We start from the raw sequence: 18,822 nt of genomic DNA, 5'->3' as shown, positions 1-18,822 counted from the left end.
CAACTGCAGGGAGAACACATATTTTCAGATGAACATGGGAGGGCAGAAGGCTGCCTAATACTGAAGCACCCCTAAACAACAAACCAAATGCAACAACTAGTGCAAGCATTCCTGGGGGAAGGCCTGCAGCAGATAGATTTGCATATGGTGATGTCATCCAAGCAGTGGGTCAAAGTTGGCTTCAACCCTCGTCTGCATATGAAATGAGAAAAGGGGCGTGCAGGGCATGGTGGCCTTTTGCGGCACTTGGCTGACCCCTAGTTTGCATTAAACACCTCCACCCTCCTTCGGTGTGGGGCTCATGTTGGCTATGCCCCAGCCCCTGAAGCATTCAAGCTGATTTCTTGCAGCAGCTGGGCACTGTAACAGCTCCAGAGCTGCTCTGTAAGGCAAGTAAAAGGGTGTGGGCCCTGCAGCACTACCTGTAGTTCGCATTGTGCGTTGGAAGGCACAAAGTAAGCAGAAAGGAGGAGAAGTCAGGATAGTGCGCAAGGGCATAGAAGGGAGCGGCTCAAGAAAAGAGAAGTGGAAACAGACAGCAAACTAGGCTGGAGAGAGACCTGAGACAAAGAGATCTGAATTATACGAGACCTGACCAGGGGAAACACAAATTATGCAGTCAAGTTTCCCACATTTGGGGAAATCGCAGGGGCAGCACACCCAGAGTGCAATGGGTGAGCCTTGCCCTGGGAGAAGCACCTTCATGATCATAGTATCTCACCTGGCAGGTAAGTAGGAGTTGGGCTAGAGCTGGGGAGGGTCGCTGCTCGGGCACCCCCCTGTCAAGTGAAGGAGATCCAACTGAGGCAGCACAAGGAAACTCTCGAAAGAAGAACAAGGCTAGAGGAAGATCTGAAACAAAGAAATCTGACTTTTACCAGAGCTGACCAGAGGAAAACACAAACACAGTCCCCCACTACCAACAAATAAAGAATGCAATGAATGAACCTCACCCTGGGAGAACAATCTTCATGACCATGGTATCTCCTATGCAAAATAAGTATGATTTGGGATAGGGCTGGGGAGGGCCGCTGCTCAGGCACATCTCTGTCAAGTAAAGGAGATTCAACTGAGGCAGCACAAGGGAACTCTCATCTGGGAACAACAACTGCAGGGAGAACACATATTTTCAGATGAACATGGGAGGGCAGAAGGCTGCCTAATACTGAAGCACCCCCAAACAACAAACCAAATGCAACAACTAGTACAAGCATTCCTGGGTGAAGGTCTGCAGAAGACGGATTTGCATACGGTGATGTCATCCAAGCAGTGGGCCAAAGTTGGCTGGAACCCTCATCTGCATATGAAAAGTGAAAAGGGTTATGCAGGGCATGGCGGCCTTTTGCGGCGCTTGGATGACCCCTAGTTCGCATTAAACACCTCCACCCTCCTTCGGTGTGGGGCTCATGTTGGCTATGCCCCAGCCCCTGAAGCATTCAAGCTGATTTCTTGCCGCAGCTGGGCACTGTAACAGCTCCAGAGCTGCTCTGTAAGGCAAGTAAAAGGGTGTGGGCCCTGCAGCACTACCTGTAGTTCGCATTGTGCGTTGGAAGGCACAAAGTAAGTAGACGGGAGAAGTCAGGATAGTGCGCAAGGGCATAGAAGGGAGCGGCTCAAGAAAACAGAAGTGGAAACAGACAGCAAACTAGGCTGGAGAGAGACCTGAGACAAAGAGATCTGAATTATACGAGAGCCGACCAGGAGAAACACAAATTATGCAGTCAATTTCCCACATTTGGGGAAATCGCAGGGGCAGCACACCCAGAGTGCAATGGGTGAGCCTTGCCCTGGGAGAAGCACCTTCATGATCATAGTATCTCACCTGGCAGGTAAGTAGGAGTTGGGCTAGAGCTTGGGAGGGTCGCTGCTCGGGCACCCCCCTGTCAAGTGAAGGAGATCCAACTGAGGCAGCACAAAGGAACTCTCGAAAGAAGAACAAGGCTAGAGGAAGATCTGAGACAAAGAAATATTACTTTTACCAGAGCTGACCAGAGGAAAGCACAAACACAGTCCCCCACTACCACAAATAATGCAGTCGAGTTTCCCACATTTGGGGAAATCACAGGGGTCAGCATACCCAAAATGCAATGAATGAACCGCACCCTGGGAGAACAATCTTCATGACAATGGTATCTCCTATGCAAAATAAGTATGATTTGGAATAGGGCTGGGGAGGGCCGCTGCTCATGCACATCTCTGTCAAGTAAAGGAGATTCAACTGAGGCAGCACAAGGGAACTCTCATCTGGGGACAACAACTGCAGGGAGAACACATATTTTCAGATGAACATGGGAGGGCAGAAGGCTGCCTAATACTGAAGCACCCCCAAACAACAAACCAAATGCAACAACTAGTGCAAGCATTCCTGGGGGAAGGCCTGCAGCAGATAGATTTGCATATGGTGATGTCATCCAAGCAGTGGGTCAAAGTTGGCTTCAACCCTCGTCTGCATATGAAAAGAGAAAAGGGGCGTGCAGGGCATGGTGGCCTTTTGCGGCGCTTGGCTGACCCCTAGTTTGCATTAAACACCTCCACCCTCCTTTGGTGTGGGGCTCATGTTGGCTATGCCCCAGCCCCTGAAGCATTCAAGCTGATTTCTTGCAGCAGCTGGGCACTGTAACAGCTCCAGAGCTGCTCTGTAAGGCAAGTAAAAGGGTCTGGGCCCTGCAGCACTACCTGTAGATCGCATTGTGCGTTGGAAGGCACAAAGTAAGCAGACAGGAGGAGAAGTCAGGATAGTGCGCAAGGGCATAGAAGGGAGCGGCTCAAGAAAAGAGAAGTGGAAACAGACAGCAAACTAGGCTGGAGAGAGACCTGAGACAAAGAGATCTGAATTATACCAGAGCCGACCAGGGGAAACACAAATTATACAGTCAAGTTTCCCACATTTGGGGAAATCGCAGGAGCAGCACACCCAGAGTGCAATGGGTGAGCCTTGCCCTGGGAGAAGCACCTTCATGATCATAGTATCTCACCTGGCAGGTAAGTAGGAGTTGGGCTAGAGCTGGGGAGTGTCGCTGCTCGGGTACCCCCCTGTAAAGTGAAGGAGATCCAACTAAGGCAGCACAAGGGAACTCTCGAAAGAAGAACAAGGCTAGAGGAAAATCTGAGACAAAGAAATCTGACTTTTACCAGAGCTGACCAGAGGAAAGCACAAACACAGTCCCCCACTACCACAAATAATGCAGTTGAGTTTCCCACATTTGGGGAAATCACAGGGGTCAGCATACCCAAAATGCAATGAATGAACCTCACCCTGGGAGAAAAATCTTCATGACCATGGTATCTCCTATGCAAAATAAGTATGATTTGGAATAGGGATGGGGAGGGCCGCTGCTCATGCACATCTCTGTCAAGTAAAGGAGATTTAACTGAGGCAGCACAAGGGAACTCTCATCTGGGGACAACAACTGCAGGGAGAACACATATTTTCAGATGAACATGGGAGGGCAGAAGGCTGCCTAATACTGAAGCACCCCCAAACAACAAACCAAATGCAACAACTAGTGCAAGCATTCCTGGGGGAAGTTCTGCAGAAGACGGATTTGCATACGGTGATGTCATCCAAGCAGTGGGTCAAAGTTGGCTTCAACCCTCATCTGCATATGAAAACAGAAAAGGGGCGTGCAGGGCATGGCGGCCTTTTGCGGTGCTTGGATGACCCCTAGTTCGCATTAAACACCTCCACCCTCCTTTGGTGTGGGGCTCATGTTGGCCATGCCCCATCCCCTGAAGCATTCAAGCTGATTTCTTGCAGCAGCTGGGCACTGTAACAGCTCCAGAGCTGCTCTGTAAGGCAAGTAAAAGGGTGTGGGCCCTGCAGCACTACCTGTAGTTTGCATTGTGCATTGGAAGGCACAAAGTAAGCAGACGGGAGGAGAAGTCAGGATAGTGCACAAGGGTATAGAAGGGAGCGGCTGAAGAAAAGAGAAGTGGAAACAGACAGCAAACTAGGCTGGAGAGAGACCTGAGACAAAGAGATCTGAATTATACGAGAGCCGACCAGGGGAAACACAAATTATGCAGTCAAGTTTCCCACATTTGGGGAAATCGCAGGGGCAGCACACCCAGAGTGCAATGGGTGAGCCTTGCCCTGGGAGAAGCACCTTCATGATCATAGTATCTCACCTGGCAGGTAAGTAGGAGTTGGGCTAGAGCTGGGGAGGGTCGCTGCTCGGATACCCCCCTGTCAAGTGAAGGAGATCCAACTGAGGCAGCACAAGGGAACTCTCGAAAGAAGAACAAGGCTAAAGGAAAATCTGAGACAAAGAAATCTGACTTTTACCAGAGCTGACCAGAGGAAAGCACAAACACAGTCTCCCACTACCACAAATAATGCAGTCAAGTTTCCCACATTTGGGGAAATCACAGGGGTCAGCATACCCAAAATGCAATGAATGAACCTCACCCTGGGAGAAAAATCTTCATGACCATGGTATCTCCTATGCAAAATAAGTATGATTTGGAATAGGGCTGGGGAGGGCCGCTGCTCATGCACATCTCTGTCAAGTAAAGGAGATTCAACTGAGGCAGCACAAGTGAACTCTCATCTTGGGACAACAACTGCAGGGAGAACATATATTTTCAGATGAACATGGGAGGGCAGAAGGCTGCCTAATACTGAAGCACCCCCAAACAACAAACCAAATGCAACAACTAGTGCAAGCATTCCTGGGGGAAGGCCTGCCGCAGATGGATTTGCATATGGTGATGTCATCCAAGCAGTGGGTCAAAGTTGGCTTCAACCCTCGTCTGCATATGAAAAGAGAAAAGGGGCGTGCAGAGCATGGTGGCCTTTTGCGGCGCTTGGCTGACCCCTAGTTTGCATTAAACACCTCAACACTCCTTTGGTGTGGGGCTCATGTTGGCTATGCCCCAGCCCCTGAAGCATTCAAGCTGATTTCTTGCAGCAGCTGGGCACTGTAACAGCTCCAGAGCTGCTCTGTAAGGCAAGTAAAAGGGTGTGGGCCCTGCAGCACTACCTGTAGTGTGCATTGTGCATTGGAAGGCACAAAGTAAGCAGAGGGGAGGAGAAGTCAGGATAGTGCACAAGGGTACAGAAGGGAGCGGCTGAAGAAAAGAGAAGTGGAAACAGACAGCAAACTAGGCTGGAGAGAGACCTGAGACAAAGAGATCTGAATTATACGAGAGCCGACGAGGGGAAACACAAATTATGCAGTCAAGTTTCCCACATTTGGGGAAATCGCAGGAGCAGCACACCCAGAGTGCAATGGTTGAGCCTTGCCCTGGGAGAAGCACCTTCATGATCATAGTATCTCACCTGGCAGGTAAGTAGGAGTTGGGCTAGAGCTGGGGAGGGTCGCTGCTCGGGTTCCCCCCTGTGAAGTGAAGGATATCCAACTGAGGCAGCACCAGGGAACTCTCGAAAGAAGAACAAGGCTAGAGGAAGATCTGAGACAAAGAAATCTGACTTTTACCAGAGCTGACCAGAGGAAAGCACAAACACAGTCCCCCACTACCACAAATAATGCAGTCGAGTTTCCCACATTTGGGAAAATCACAGGGGTCAGCATACCCAGAATGCAATGAATGAACCTCACCCTGGGAGAACAATCTTCATGACCATGGTATCTCCTATGCAAAATAAGTATGATTTGGGATAGGGCTGGTGAGGGAGCTGCTCAGGCACATCTCTGTCAAGTAAAGGAGATTCAACTGAGGCAGCACAAGTGAACTCTCATCTGGGGACAACAACTGCAGGGAGACCACATCTTTTCAGATGAACATGGGAGGGCGGAAGGCTGCCTAATACTGAAGCACCATCAAATATCAAACCATATGCAACAACTAGTACAAGCACTCCTGGGGGAAGGTCTGCAGCAGACGGATTTGCATACGGTGATGTTATCCAAGCAGTGGGCCAAAGTTGACTGGAACCCTCATCTGCATATGAAAAGAGAAAAGGGGCATGCAGGGCATGGCGGCCTTTTGCAGTGCTTGGATGACCCCTAGTTCGCATTAAACACCTCCCCCCTCCTTTGGTGTGGGGCTCATGTTGGCCATGCCCCATCCCCTGAAGCATTCAAGCTGATTTCTTGCAGCAGCTGGGCACTGTAACAGCTCCAGAGCTGCTCTGTAAGGCAAGTAAAAGGGTGTGGGCCCTGCAGCACTACCTGTAGTTTGCATTGTGCATTGGAAGGCACAAAGTAAGCAGACGGGAGGAGAAGTCAGGATAGTGCACAAGGGTATAGAAGGGAGCGGCTGAAGAAAAGAGAAGTGGAAACAGACAGCAAACTAGGCTGGAGAGAGACCTGAGACAAATAGATCTGAATTATACGAGAGCCGACCAGGGGAAACACAAATTATGCAGTCAAGTTTCCCACATTTGGGGAAATCGCAGGGGCAGCACACCCAGAGTGCAATGGGTGAGCCTTGCCCTGGGAGAAGCACCTTCATGATCATAGTATCTCACCTGGCAGGTAAGTAGGAGTTGGGCTAGAGCTGGGGAGGGTCGCTGCTCGGGTACCCCCCTGTCAAGTGAAGGAGATCCAACTGAGGCAGCACAATGGAACTCTCGAAAGAAGAACAAGGCTAGAGGAAAATCTGAGACAAAGAAATCTGACTTTTACCAGAGCTGACCAGAGGAAAGCACAAACACAGTCCCCCACTACCACAAATAATGCAGTCAAGTTTCCCACATTTGGGGAAATCACAGGGGTCAGCATACCCAAAATGCAATGAATGAACCTCACCCTGGGAGAACAATCTTCATGACCATGGTATCTCCTATGCAAAATAAGTATGATTTGGAATAGGGCTGGGGAGGGCCGCTGCTCATGCACATCTCTGTCAAGTAAAGGAGATTCAACTGAGGCAGCACAAGGGAACTCTCATCTGGGGACAACAACTGCAGGGAGAACACATATTTTCAGATGAACATGGGAGGGCAGAAGGCTGCCTAATACTGAAGCACCCCCAAACAACAAACCAAATGCAACAACTAGTGCAAGCATTCCTGGGGGAAGTTCTGCAGAAGACGGATTTGCATACGGTGATGTCATCCAAGCAGTGGGTCAAAGTTGGCTTCAACCCTCATCTGCATATGAAAAGAGAAAAGGGGCGTGCAGGGCATGGCGGCCTTTTGCGGTGCTTGGATGACCCCTAGTTCGCATTAAACACCTCCACCCTCCTTTGGTGTGGGGCTCATGTTGGCCATGCCCCATCCCCTGAAGCATTCAAGCTGATTTCTTGCAGCAGCTGGGCACTGTAACAGCTCCAGAGCTGCTCTGTAAGGCAAGTAAAAGGGTGTGGGCCCTGCAGCACTACCTGTAGTTTGCATTGTGCATTGGAAGGCACAAAGGAAGCAGACGGGAGGAGAAGTCAGGATAGTGCACAAGGGTATAGAAGGGAGCGGCTGAAGAAAAGAGAAGTTGAAACAGACAGCAAACTAGGCTGGAGAGAGACCTGAGACAAAGAGATCTGAATTATACGAGAGCCGACCAGGGGAAACACAAATTATGCAGTCAAGTTTCCCACATTTGGGGAAATCGCAGGGGCAGCACACCCAGAGTGCAATGGGTGAGCCTTGCCCTGGGAGAAGCACCTTCATGATCATAGTATCTCACCTGGCAGGTAAGTAGGAGTTGGGCTAGAGCTGGGGAGGGTCGCTGTTCGGGCACCCCCCTGTCAAGTGAAAGAGATCCAACTGAGGCAGCACAAGGGAACTCTCGAAAGAAGAACAAGGCTAGAGGAAGATCTGAGACAAAGAAATCTGACTTTTTCCAGAGCTGACCAGAGGAAAGCACAAACACAGTCCCCCACTACCACAAATAATGCAGTCGAGTTTCCCACATTTGGGGAAATCACAGGGGTCAGCATACCCAGAATGCAATGCATGAACCTCACCCTGGGAGAAAAATCTTCATGACCATGGTATCGCCTATGCAAAATAAGTATGATTTGGGATAGGGCTGGGGAGGGCCGCTGCTCAGGCACATCTCTGTCAAGTAAAGGAGATTCAACTGAGGCAGCACAAGGGAACTCTCATCTGGGGACAACAACTGCAGGGAGAACACATATTTTCAGATGAACATGTGAGGGCAGAAGGCTGCCTAATGCTGAAGCACCCCCAAACAGCAAACCAAATGCAACAACTAGTGCAAGCATTCCTGGGGGAAGGCCTGCAGCAGATGGATTTGCATATGGTGATGTCATCCAAGCAGTGGGTTAAAGTTGGCTTCAACCCTCGTCTGCATATGAAAAGAGAAAAGGGGCGTGCAGGGCATGGCGGCCTTTTGCAGCGCTTGGATGACCCCTAGTTCGCATTACACACCTCCACCCTCCTTCGGTGTGGGGCTCATGTTGGCTATGCCCCAGCCCCTGAAGCATTCAAGCTGATTTCTTGCAGCAGCTGGGCACTGTAACTGCTCCAGAGCTACTCTGTAAGGCAAGTAAAAGGGTGTGGGCCCTGCAGCACTACCTGTAGTTCGCATTGTGCGTTGGAAGGCACGAAGTAAGCAGACGGGAGAAGTCAGGATAGTGCGCAAGGGCATAGAAGGGAGCGGCTCAAGAAAAGAGAAGTGGAAACAGACAGCAAACTAGGCTGGAGAGAGACCTGAGACAAAGAGATCTGAATTATACGAGAGCCGACGAGGGGAAACACAAATTATGCAGTCAAGTTTCCCACATTTGGGGAAATCGCAGGAGCAGCACACCCAGAGTGCAATGGTTGAGCCTTGCCCTGGGAGAAGCACCTTCATGATCATAGTATCTCACCTGGCAGGTAAGTAGGAGTTGGGCTAGAGCTGGGGAGGGTCGCTGCTCGGGTTCCCCCCTGTGAAGTGAAGGAGATCCAACTGAGGCAGCACCAGGGAACTCTCGAAAGAAGAACAAGGCTAGAGGAAGATCTGAGACAAAGAAATCTGACTTTTACCAGAGCTGACCAGAGGAAAGCACAAACACAGTCCCCCACTACCACAAATAATGCAGTCGAGTTTCCCACATTTGGGAAAATCACAGGGGTCAGCATACCCAGAATGCAATGAATGAACCTCACCCTGGGAGAACAATCTTCATGACCATGGTATCTCCTATGCAAAATAAGTAGGATTTGGGATAGGGCTGGTGAGGGCCGCTGCTCAGGCACATCTCTGTCAAGTAAAGGAGATTCAACTGAGGCAGCACAAGGGAACTCTCATCTGGGGACAACAACTGCAGGGAGACCACATCTTTTCAGATGAACATGGGAGGGCGGAAGGCTGCCTAATACTGAAGCACCATCAAATATCAAACCATATGCAACAACTAGTACAAGCACTCCTGGGGGAAGGTCTGCAGCAGACGGATTTGCATACGGTGATGTTATCCAAGCAGTGGGCCAAAGTTGACTGGAACCCTCATCTGCATATGAAAAGAGAAAAGGGGCATGCAGGGCATGGCGGCCTTTTGCAGTGCTTGGATGACCCCTAGTTCGCATTAAACACCCCCACCCTCCTTTGGTGTGGGGCTCATGTTGGCCATGCCCCATCCCCTGAAGCATTCAAGCTGATTTCTTGCAGCAGCTGGGCACTGTAACAGCTCCAGAGCTGTTCTGTAAGGCAAGTAAAAGGGTGTGGGCCCTGCAGCACCACCTGTTGTTCGCATTGTGCGTTGGAAGGCACAAATTAAGCAGACGGGAGGAGAAGTCAGGATAGTGCGCAAGGGCATACTTTTCTCTTAGTCCGGGGGCAAGGCTTCAAAATGGGGTCTGCAACGGAGGAGACACAGGGGGCGTGGTCACAGCAGCTTTTCTCTACAGCCTGCACCAGCAGGAGCCTACACCATTTTTTATGATCACGCTGAACTGCAGTGCGACTGCAATTACAGCATGGTCAAGAAGGGAGGCGTCATGCTGGGTGGCCATGCCCTGTCACTGTGCAGGAGCCAGCACAGCTCACACACTAGTACCCGGGTGCAGCCCCCAACCCCCGGGACACCCGGAGCAACAAAATGTAGATTCAGGCCACCAGGCCACGCCCCTACCTATGAAACCATGCCTCCTTTTTACCATTGCGCTGTTTATCTGCGCGCACTGCATTACAATCTCCCTCGCCACCTTTCTGGGTGTCACCAGTGATAGTGACACCTCTGCCATGCTTGTAGCAGCTGGTCCTAAGATCTACGCCTCAAGCCCTGAGTGTTTGCCCTTGTGACTTGTTGATCATCATAGCGAAGCAGATGCTTACAGAAAACTGCAGGGGCTTAGATTGAAAATAAAAAAATTGATGGGTATAAGGTAGAGAGGAGCGGGTTCGGTTCTCCGAGAACCGAATTCCCCACGAACTCCACGTGGTTTACACTGGTCCGAGGCAGGCTCGGTTGTTCCCGCCTGACTCGGAAAACCTGAACAAGGGAAAATGTCATCATCCCGCTGTCGGATTCTTGCGAGATTCGGATTCCATATAAAGAGCTGCGCGTTGCTGCCATTTTTACTCGTGCATTGAAGAGAGAGCGGAGAGGACGTGGCTATGTTCTCTCAGTGGAAATCTCAATATCAGTGCTCAGTATCAGTGGTTACTTATTGCTGCTCAGTAATACTAGTAGTGTGTCTCTCCTGCTCAGTGTCAGTTCTCAGTAGTATCCTCATCAGTGCTCAGTATCACTGCTCATTGTCTTGTGCTGCATTGTGGTGCTCAGCATACTACAGTACATTACTAATAGTCCAGTGCTGCATCTTGCTGCTCAGTGTCAGTTCTAGTATCCTCATCAGTGCTCACTATCACTGCTCATTGCATTGTGGTGTTCTGTATACTACAGTAACATAGTAATATAGTATATATAGAGGAGCGGGTTCGGTTCTCCGAGAACCGAATTCCCGACGAACTCCACGTGGTTTACACTGGTCCGTGGCAGGCTCGGTTGTTCCCGCCTGACTCGGAAAACCTGAACAAGGGAAAATGTCATCATCCCGCTGTCGGATTCTCGCGAGATTCGGATTCCATATAAAGAGCTGCGCGTTGCCGCCATTTTTACTCGTGCATTGAAGAGAGAGCGGAGAGGACGTGGCTATGTTCTCTCAGTGGAAATCTCAATATCAGTGCCCAGTATCAGTGGTTACTTATTGCTGCTCAGTAATACTAGTAGTGTGTCTCTCCTGCTCAGTGTCAGTTCTCAGTAGTATCCTCATCAGTGCTCAGTATCACTGCTCATTGTCTTGTGCTGCATTGTGGTGCTCAGCATACAACAGTACATTACTAGTAGTCCAGTGCTGCATCTTGCTGCTCATGTTGGCTATGCCCCAGCCCCTGAAGCATTCAAGCTGATTTCTTGCAGCAGCTGGGCACTGTAACAGCTCCAGAGCTGCTCTGTAAGGCAAGTAAAAGGGTGTTGGCCCTGCAGCACTACCTGTAGTTTGCATTGTGCGTTGGAAGGCACAAAGTAAGCAGACAGGAGAAGTCAGGAGAGTGCACAAGGGCATAGAAGGCAGGGGCTCAAGAAAAGAGAAGTGGAAACAGACAGCAAACTAGGCTGGAGAGAGACCTGAGACAAAGAGATCTGAATTATACGAGTAGCCGACCAGAGGAAACACAAATTATGCAGTCAAGTGTCCCACATTTGGGGAAATCGTAGGAGCAGCACACCCAGAGTGCAATGGGTGAGCCTTGCCCTGGTAGAAGCACCTTCCTGATCATAGTATCTCACTTGGCAGGTAAGTAGGAGTTGGGCTTGAGCTGGGGAGGGTCGCTGCTCGGGCACCCCCCTGTCAAGTGAAGGAGATCCACAAACACAGTCCCCCACTACCACAATTAATGCAGTCGAGTTTCCCACATTTGGGGAAATCACAGGGGTCAGCATACCCAGAATGCAATGAATGAACCTCACCCTGGGAGAACAATCTTCATGACCATGGAAACTCCTATGCAAAATAAGTATGATTTGGGATAGGGCTGGGGAGGGCCGCTGCTCAGGCACATCTCTGTCAAGTAAAGGAGATTCAACTGAGGCAGCACAAGGGAACTCTCATCTGGGGACAACAACTGCAGGGAGAACACATATTTTCAGATGAACATGGGAGGGCAGAAGGCTGCCTAATACTGAAGCACCCCCAAACAACAAACCAAATGTAACAACTAGTACAGTGGTGGCCAACCTGTGGCTCTTGAGCCACATGAGGCTCTTTCTTTCCTCAAATGTGGCTCCCAACACTCAAAGTCACATGACCACAACAGATACAGAAACCGCTGCACTCCAGCCAGACACACAGCAACACTACAGGGACTGAAAACTGAGGGAGCCAAATACTATAGGTGAGACATCCACTGGTAAATATAGGACACATAAGGGGCTGCTACAATCACGGGCTTGGAAACTTTTAGCCTGGGTGGCAGACTCAAGCAAGCGGCCCCATTTTTTTATAGGGAATCTGCAGTCAAGTGGCACTGGAACACTTATACAGGTTGAGTCTCCCTTATCCAAAATGCTTGGGACCAGAGGTATTTTGGATATGGGATTTTTCCATATTTTGGAATAATTTCATACCATAATGAGATATCAAGGTGATGGGACCTAAATCTAAGCACAGAATGTATTTATGTTACATATACACCTTATACACACAGCCTGAAGGTAATTTAATACAATATTTTTAATAACTTTGTGTATTAAACAAAGTATGTGTACATTGAGCCATCAGAAAACAAAGGTTTCACTATCTCACTCTCACTCCAAAAAGTCCGTATTTCGGAATATTCCGTATTTCGGAATATTTGGATATGGGATACTCAACCTATATTGCACTGGCCCAGGGGTCAGATGGCACCTTTATATGGATTTGGCTTTTTCAATAATTTTATGTGAAAGTGACTATTTCAATGTATTTTATGTTGGATCTGACTTTAAAATGTATCTTATGCTGAATCTAGCCTTTTCAATGTATTTTATACCGGCAGTGTGTCCTAGCTGGCATAAAGTCACACCCCATTTTTGCACACGCGCCTTCGGCTTGATGTCGGCTCTTTGACGTACCTAACAAGATTTTTTGGCTCTTTGTCTCTGCCTGGTTGGCCACCCCTGAACTAGTAAAAGCATTCCTGGGAGAAGGTCTGCAGAAGACGGATTTGCATACGGTGATGTCATCCAAGCAGTGGGCCAAAGTTGGCTGGAACCCTCATCTGCATATGAAAAGAGAAAAGGGTTATGCAGGGCATGGCGGCCTTTTGCGGTGCTTGGATGACCCCTAGTTCGCATTAAATACCTCCACCCTCCTTCGGTGTGGGGCTCATGTTGGCTATGCCCCAGCCCCTGAAGCATTCAAGCTGATTTCTTGCAGCAGCTGGGCACTGTAACAGCTCCAGAGCTGCTCTGTACGGCAAGTAAAAGGGTGTGGGCCCTGCAGCACTACCTGTAGTTCGCATTGTGCGTTGGAAGGCACAAAGTAAGCAGACGGGAGAAGTCAGGATAGTGCGCAAGGGCATAGAAGGGAGCGGCTCAAGAAAACAGAAGTGGAAACAGACAGCAAACTAGGCTGGAGAGAGACCTGAGACAAAGAGATCTGAATTATACGAGAGCCGACCAGGGGAAACACAAATTATGCAGTCAAGTTTCCCACATTTGGGGAAATCGCAGGAGCAGCACACCCAGAGTGCAATGGGTGAGCCTTGCCCTGGGAGAAGCACCTTCATGATCATAGTATCTCACCTGGCAGGTATGTAGGAGTTGGGCTAGAGCTGGGGAGGGTCGCTGCTCGGGTACCCCCCTGTCAAGTGAAGGAGATCAAACTGAGGCAGCACAATGGAACTCTCGAAAGAAGAACAAGGCTAGAGGAAGATCTGAGACAAAGAAATCTGACTTTTACCAGAGCTGACCAGAGGAAAACACAAACACAGTCCCCCACTACCACAAATAATGCAGTTGAGTTTCCCACATTTGGGGAAATCACAGGGGTCAGCATACCCAGAATGCAATGAATGAACCTCACCCTGGGAGAACAATCTTTATGACCATGGTATCTCCTATGCAAAATAAGTATGATTTGAGATAGGGCTGGGGAGGGCCGCTGCTCAGGCACATCTCTGTCAAGTAAAGGAGATTCAACTGAGGCAGCACAAGGGAACTCTCATCTGGGGACAACAACTGCCGGGAGAACACATATTTTCAGATGAACATGGGAGGGCAGAAGGCTGCCTAATACTGAAGCACGCCCAAACAACAAACCAAATGCAACAACTAGTACAAGCATTCCTGGGAGAAGGTCTGCAGAAGACGGATTTGCATACGGTGATGTCATCCAAGCAGTGGGCCAAAGTTGGCTGGAACCCTCATCTGCATATGTTGAAGATACAATTTGTGAATTGCATTTAACACTATCTCCCTTTCCTGGGGAGAAGATGGTAGGGCCGATTTGAAAAACCGGCGAGGAGGCACCTCTTCGAATTTCAGCTTGTAACCCTGAGAAACAATTTCTATTGCCTAGGGATCCACCTGCGAATGAACCCAGATGTGGCTGAAAACTCGAAGACGTGCCCCCAACTGGGCGGACTCCTTTAGCGGAGCCCCAGCGTCATGCGGTGGATTTTGTAGAGGCCGGAGAGGACTTCTGTTCCTGGGAACTAGCTGTGTTGTGCAGCTTCTTCCCTCTGCCCTTACCTCTGGCAAGAAAGGACGCACCTCGTACTTTCTTGTTTCTCTGTGATCGAAAGGACTGCATTTGATAATGTGGTGCTTTCTTAGGCTGTGAGGGAATATAAGGCAAAAAATTTGATTTACCAGCTGTAGCTGTGGAGACTAGGTCCGAGAGACCTTCCCCAAACAATTCCTCACCCCTGTAAGGTAAAACCTCCATATGCCTTTTTGAGTCGGCATCACCTGTCCATTGCCGGGTCCATAGGACTCGTCTAGCAGAAATCGACATAGCGTTTATTCTAGAACCCAGTAGACTAATGTCACTTTGAGCATCTCTCATATATAGGACAGCATCTTTTATATGCCCAATGGTCAATAACATAGCATCCTTATCTAGGGTCTCAATCTCTGCTGATAAGGTATCTGTCCATGCTGCCACCGCGCTACAACCCCGGCCGACGCAATTGCCGGTCTGAGTAAGGTACCAGAATGTGTGTAAATGGACTTTAGGGTAACCTCCTGCTTGCGGTCAGCAGGGTCCCTGATGGTAGCCGTATCCTGGGATGGCAGCGCTACCTTTTTGGATAAGCGTGTCAATGCTTTATCCACCCTAGGGGAGGATTCCCACCGTATCCTGTCCATTGGCGGGAAAGGATACGCCATAAGAATCCTTTTGGGAATCTGCAGCTTTTTGTCTGGAGATTCCCAAGCTTTTTCACATAATCCGTTCAACTCATGTGAGGGGGGAAAGGTTATCTCAGGTTTCTTTCCCTTATACATGTGTACCCTCGTGTCAGGGACAGGGGACTCTGTGATGTGCAAAACATCTTTTATTGCAATAATCATATATCGAATACATTTAGCCAATTTTGGCTGTAACTTTGCATCATCGTAGTCGACACTGGAGTCAGAATCTGTGTCGATATCTGTGTCAACTATTTGGGATAGTGGGCGCTTTTGAGACCCCGAAGGTCCCTGCGACATAGGGACAGGCATGGGTTGACTCCCTGACTGTTCCCTAGCTTTAGCTTTGTCTAATCTCTTGTGTAATAAGTTTACATTAGCACTTAAAACATTCCACATATCCATCCAGTCAGGTGTCGGCGTTGTCGATGGAGACACCACATTAATTTGCTCCTGCTCCTCTCTAGGAGAGCCTTCTACCTCAGACATGTCGACACACGTGTACCGACACACCATACACTCAGGGAATCCTCTTATCTGAGGACAGTTCCCCAACAAGGCCCTTTGGAGAGACAGAGAGAGAGAGTATGCCAGCACACACCCCAGCGCTATATGACCCAGGAAAAAAACACAATAATTTTATGTTTACCCAGTAGCGCTGTATTTCCATATATATATGCGCCTAATTATGTGCCCCCCTCTTCTTTAAGACCCTCTTTCTACCGTGGTATAAGCAGGGGAGAGTCCGTGGAGCTTCCCCTCAGCGGTGCTGTGGAGAAAATGGCGCTGGTGAGTGCTGAGGGAGAAGCCCCACCCCCTCAGCGACGGGCTTCTGTCCCGCTCAAATATAGTAAAAAAATGGCGGGGGCTCTTATATATATATACAGTGCCTAGCTGCATATATATTTATTTTGCCAAAGAGAGGTCTATATTGCTGCCCAGGGCGTCCCCCCTGCGCCCTTCACCCTTACACTGACTGCCGTGTGTGAGGTGTATTGGAGCAATGGAGCACAGCTTTACTGCTGTGCGTTACCTCAGTGAAGATCATGAAGTCTTCCGCCGCCTCTGAAGTCTTCTTTTCTTCTCATACTCACCCGGCTTCTATCTTCCGGCTCTGCGAGGGGGACGGCGGCGCGGCTCTGGGACGGACGGCGAGGGTGAGACCTGCGTACCGATCCCTCTGGAGCTAATGCTGTACAGTAGCCTAAGAAGCAGAGCCTATCAACTCACAGAAGTAGGTGTGCATCTCTCCCCTCCGCCCCTCGATGCAGGGAGTCTGTTGCCAGCAGGCTCCCTGAAAATAAAAAAATCTAACAAATATACTTTCTGTCAGGAAACTCAGGAGAGCTCCCTGAAAAGCACCCAGTCTCCTCTGGGCACAGTAGTAAACTGAGGTCTGGAGGAGGGGCATAGAGGGAGGAGCCAGTGCACACCCAGATCTAAAGTCTTTCTTAAAGTGCCCATGTCTCCTGCGGAGCCCGTCTATCCCCCATGGTCCTTACGGAGTCCCCAGCATCCTCTAGGACGTAAGAGAAAAATTATGCTGGCAGAAAAATCCAATTGAGTGATTAAACAGCTCCAGAGCTGCTCTGTAAGGCAAGTAAAAGGGTGTGGGCCCTGCAGCACTACCTGTAGTTTGAATTGTGCATTGGAAGCCTAGTTTGCTGTCTGTTTCCACTTCTTTTTTCTTGAGCCCCTCCCGTCTATACCCTTGTGCACTATCCTGACTTCTCCTCCCGTCTGCTTACTTTGTGCCTTCCAATGCACAATGCAAACTACAGGTAGTGCTGCAGGGCCCACACCCTTTTACTTGCCTTACAGAGCAGCTCTTGAGCTGTTACAGTGCCCAGCTGCTGCAAGAAATCAGCGTGAATGCTTCAGGGGCTGGGGCATGGCCAACATGAGCCCCACACCGAAGGAGGGTGGGGGTGTTTAATGCGAACTAGGGGTCTCGCACAATGCGAACTACAGGTAGTGCTGCAGGGCCCACACCCTTTTACTTGCCTTACAGAGCAGCTCTGGAGCTGTTACAGTGCCCAGCTGCTGCAAGAAATCAGCTTGAATCCTTCAGGGGCTGGGGCATAGCCAACATGAGCCCCACACCGACGGAGGGTGGAGGTGTTTAATGCGAACTAGGGGTCATCCAAGTGCCGCAAAAGGCCGCCATGCCCTGCACGCCCCTTTTCTCTTTTCATATGCAGACGAGGGTTGAAGCCAACTTTGACCCACTGCTTGGATGACATCGCCATATGCAAATCCATCTGCAGCAGGCCTTCCCCCAGGAATGCTTGCACTAGTTGTTGCATTTGGTTTGTTGTTTGGGGGTGCTTCAGTATTAGGCAGCCTTCTGCCCTCCCATGTTCATCTGAAAATATGTGTTCTCCCTGCAGTTGTTGTCCCCAGATGAGAGTTCCCTTGTGCTGCCTCAGTTGAATCTCCTTTACTTGACAGAGATGTGCCTGAGCAGCGGCCCTCCCCAGCCCTATCCCAAATCATACTTATTTTGCATAGGAGATACCATGGTCATGAAGACTGTTCTCCCAGGGTGCGGTTCATTCATTGCATTCTGGGTATGCTGACCCCTGTGATTTCCCCAAATGTGGGAAACTCGACTGCATTATTTAATGCGAACTAGGGGTCATCCAAGCACCGCAAAAGGCCGCCATGCCCTGCATACCCCTTTTCTCTTTTCATAAGCAGACGAGGTTTGAAGCCAACTTTGACCCACTGCTTGGATGACATCACTTGCTGCCTTTCCAATGAAGCAAGTTTAATTTAATAATAGGTGAAAAACCATCCCTACAAAGGTGTTAATCAGATACTTGGCTTTGTGGACACTTTTCAGAGCACAAATTTGTTAGCATAAAAATAAAGCCAGAAAATGAAGAGCTGTTTAATCACTCAATTGGATTTTTCTGCCAGCATATTTCTTTTTCTCTGCAACCCACTGCTAAATTGTGCTTCCTAGCTGTTTTTATAAAATCACTGAATCAAATCTAACTCTGATTACATCAGAGAAGGCCAGGTACCCTACACCATAACAGGGGGTTTGAAATTTTGACTTGTCTACTTAAAGATCACCAAAATCTGATAACAAGGTCAATTAAGTCCCTGGGTGGGATTGAACAACCAACCTTTTGGTTAATAGCCTTACACACTAACTGATTGCGCCACAGCGACACTTTGCAAAAGTACATACTGACAAAGGCTAATAAGCATTCATCTAGAACGATTCCTAGAAACATTTTAAAAAGTCAATAATGTGGAGAGTTTTTGTAAGATGTTTCTTCCATCAACCAATGAAGAAACACATTGGTACTTTCCCATGATGAGTGAGTGCTTCAGGATCTTTTGCACTTACATGTGCAGCAGAGTACTGTAATGGAAGCATGCTGGGTCCATAACCCAGAGGTAGGCAGATTGAAACTATCCTCTGCTATATGCATTTTTTTTTTTGTTAATTAAAGTAATCCAAAACTGGGATTGATATTTTTGCTCTTTTATTTTTACTTAAAGTACAATAACTTTTACCATTTTAATTTGTTTTAATAGTATATTGACAGTATTGTTTTCTTTCAA

The 18,822-nt window shown here is 49.0% G+C and overlaps 16 non-coding genes and 4 pseudogenes across 16 annotated transcripts; 1 reads left to right on the top strand and 19 right to left on the bottom strand.

Annotated features, from left to right (window-relative positions):
• Positions 1 to 573: 573 nt before the first annotated feature.
• LOC135014039 (U1 spliceosomal RNA) lies at positions 574 to 736 on the bottom strand. Its single transcript, XR_010212617.1, has one exon. It is a non-coding gene; the product is annotated as a U1 spliceosomal RNA (small nuclear RNA).
• Positions 737 to 1,675: 939 nt separating this feature from the next.
• Positions 1,676 to 1,837, bottom strand: LOC135014068 (U1 spliceosomal RNA). Its single transcript, XR_010212641.1, has one exon. It is a non-coding gene; the product is annotated as a U1 spliceosomal RNA (small nuclear RNA).
• A 152-nt stretch (positions 1,838 to 1,989) lies between these two features.
• LOC135013920 (U1 spliceosomal RNA) lies at positions 1,990 to 2,153 on the bottom strand. Its single transcript, XR_010212507.1, has one exon. It is a non-coding gene; the product is annotated as a U1 spliceosomal RNA (small nuclear RNA).
• A 685-nt stretch (positions 2,154 to 2,838) lies between these two features.
• Positions 2,839 to 2,990, bottom strand: LOC135014060 (U1 spliceosomal RNA; annotated as a pseudogene).
• Positions 2,991 to 3,142: 152 nt separating this feature from the next.
• On the bottom strand, positions 3,143 to 3,306 carry LOC135014043 (U1 spliceosomal RNA). The gene has a single exon (XR_010212622.1). It is a non-coding gene; the product is annotated as a U1 spliceosomal RNA (small nuclear RNA).
• Positions 3,307 to 3,980: 674 nt separating this feature from the next.
• LOC135014018 (U1 spliceosomal RNA) lies at positions 3,981 to 4,143 on the bottom strand. Its single transcript, XR_010212597.1, has one exon. It is a non-coding gene; the product is annotated as a U1 spliceosomal RNA (small nuclear RNA).
• A 152-nt stretch (positions 4,144 to 4,295) lies between these two features.
• Positions 4,296 to 4,459, bottom strand: LOC135013959 (U1 spliceosomal RNA). Its single transcript, XR_010212546.1, has one exon. It is a non-coding gene; the product is annotated as a U1 spliceosomal RNA (small nuclear RNA).
• A 701-nt stretch (positions 4,460 to 5,160) lies between these two features.
• On the bottom strand, positions 5,161 to 5,296 carry LOC135014136 (U1 spliceosomal RNA; annotated as a pseudogene).
• Positions 5,297 to 5,448: 152 nt separating this feature from the next.
• On the bottom strand, positions 5,449 to 5,612 carry LOC135014007 (U1 spliceosomal RNA). The gene has a single exon (XR_010212587.1). It is a non-coding gene; the product is annotated as a U1 spliceosomal RNA (small nuclear RNA).
• A 673-nt stretch (positions 5,613 to 6,285) lies between these two features.
• LOC135014035 (U1 spliceosomal RNA) lies at positions 6,286 to 6,448 on the bottom strand. Its single transcript, XR_010212614.1, has one exon. It is a non-coding gene; the product is annotated as a U1 spliceosomal RNA (small nuclear RNA).
• A 152-nt stretch (positions 6,449 to 6,600) lies between these two features.
• Positions 6,601 to 6,764, bottom strand: LOC135014198 (U1 spliceosomal RNA). Its single transcript, XR_010212749.1, has one exon. It is a non-coding gene; the product is annotated as a U1 spliceosomal RNA (small nuclear RNA).
• Positions 6,765 to 7,438: 674 nt separating this feature from the next.
• LOC135014017 (U1 spliceosomal RNA) lies at positions 7,439 to 7,601 on the bottom strand. Its single transcript, XR_010212596.1, has one exon. It is a non-coding gene; the product is annotated as a U1 spliceosomal RNA (small nuclear RNA).
• Positions 7,602 to 7,753: 152 nt separating this feature from the next.
• Positions 7,754 to 7,917, bottom strand: LOC135013953 (U1 spliceosomal RNA). Its single transcript, XR_010212540.1, has one exon. It is a non-coding gene; the product is annotated as a U1 spliceosomal RNA (small nuclear RNA).
• Positions 7,918 to 8,615: 698 nt separating this feature from the next.
• Positions 8,616 to 8,751, bottom strand: LOC135014134 (U1 spliceosomal RNA; annotated as a pseudogene).
• Positions 8,752 to 8,903: 152 nt separating this feature from the next.
• On the bottom strand, positions 8,904 to 9,067 carry LOC135013912 (U1 spliceosomal RNA). The gene has a single exon (XR_010212500.1). It is a non-coding gene; the product is annotated as a U1 spliceosomal RNA (small nuclear RNA).
• A 2,424-nt stretch (positions 9,068 to 11,491) lies between these two features.
• LOC135014168 (U1 spliceosomal RNA) lies at positions 11,492 to 11,655 on the bottom strand. Its single transcript, XR_010212725.1, has one exon. It is a non-coding gene; the product is annotated as a U1 spliceosomal RNA (small nuclear RNA).
• Positions 11,656 to 11,708: 53 nt separating this feature from the next.
• On the bottom strand, positions 11,709 to 11,871 carry LOC135013982 (U1 spliceosomal RNA). The gene has a single exon (XR_010212567.1). It is a non-coding gene; the product is annotated as a U1 spliceosomal RNA (small nuclear RNA).
• Positions 11,872 to 13,487: 1,616 nt separating this feature from the next.
• LOC135014102 (U1 spliceosomal RNA) lies at positions 13,488 to 13,650 on the bottom strand. Its single transcript, XR_010212674.1, has one exon. It is a non-coding gene; the product is annotated as a U1 spliceosomal RNA (small nuclear RNA).
• A 152-nt stretch (positions 13,651 to 13,802) lies between these two features.
• On the bottom strand, positions 13,803 to 13,966 carry LOC135014200 (U1 spliceosomal RNA). Its single transcript, XR_010212751.1, has one exon. It is a non-coding gene; the product is annotated as a U1 spliceosomal RNA (small nuclear RNA).
• Positions 13,967 to 17,737: 3,771 nt separating this feature from the next.
• On the top strand, positions 17,738 to 17,916 carry LOC135014173 (U1 spliceosomal RNA; annotated as a pseudogene).
• The last annotated feature ends 906 nt before the right edge of the window (positions 17,917 to 18,822 follow it).

This window comes from Pseudophryne corroboree, unplaced genomic scaffold, assembly GCF_028390025.1.
Source record: "Pseudophryne corroboree isolate aPseCor3 unplaced genomic scaffold, aPseCor3.hap2 scaffold_279, whole genome shotgun sequence".
Classification (NCBI taxonomy): domain Eukaryota; kingdom Metazoa; phylum Chordata; class Amphibia; order Anura; family Myobatrachidae; genus Pseudophryne; species Pseudophryne corroboree.
This window is presented reverse-complemented; position numbering and strand designations above follow the sequence as displayed.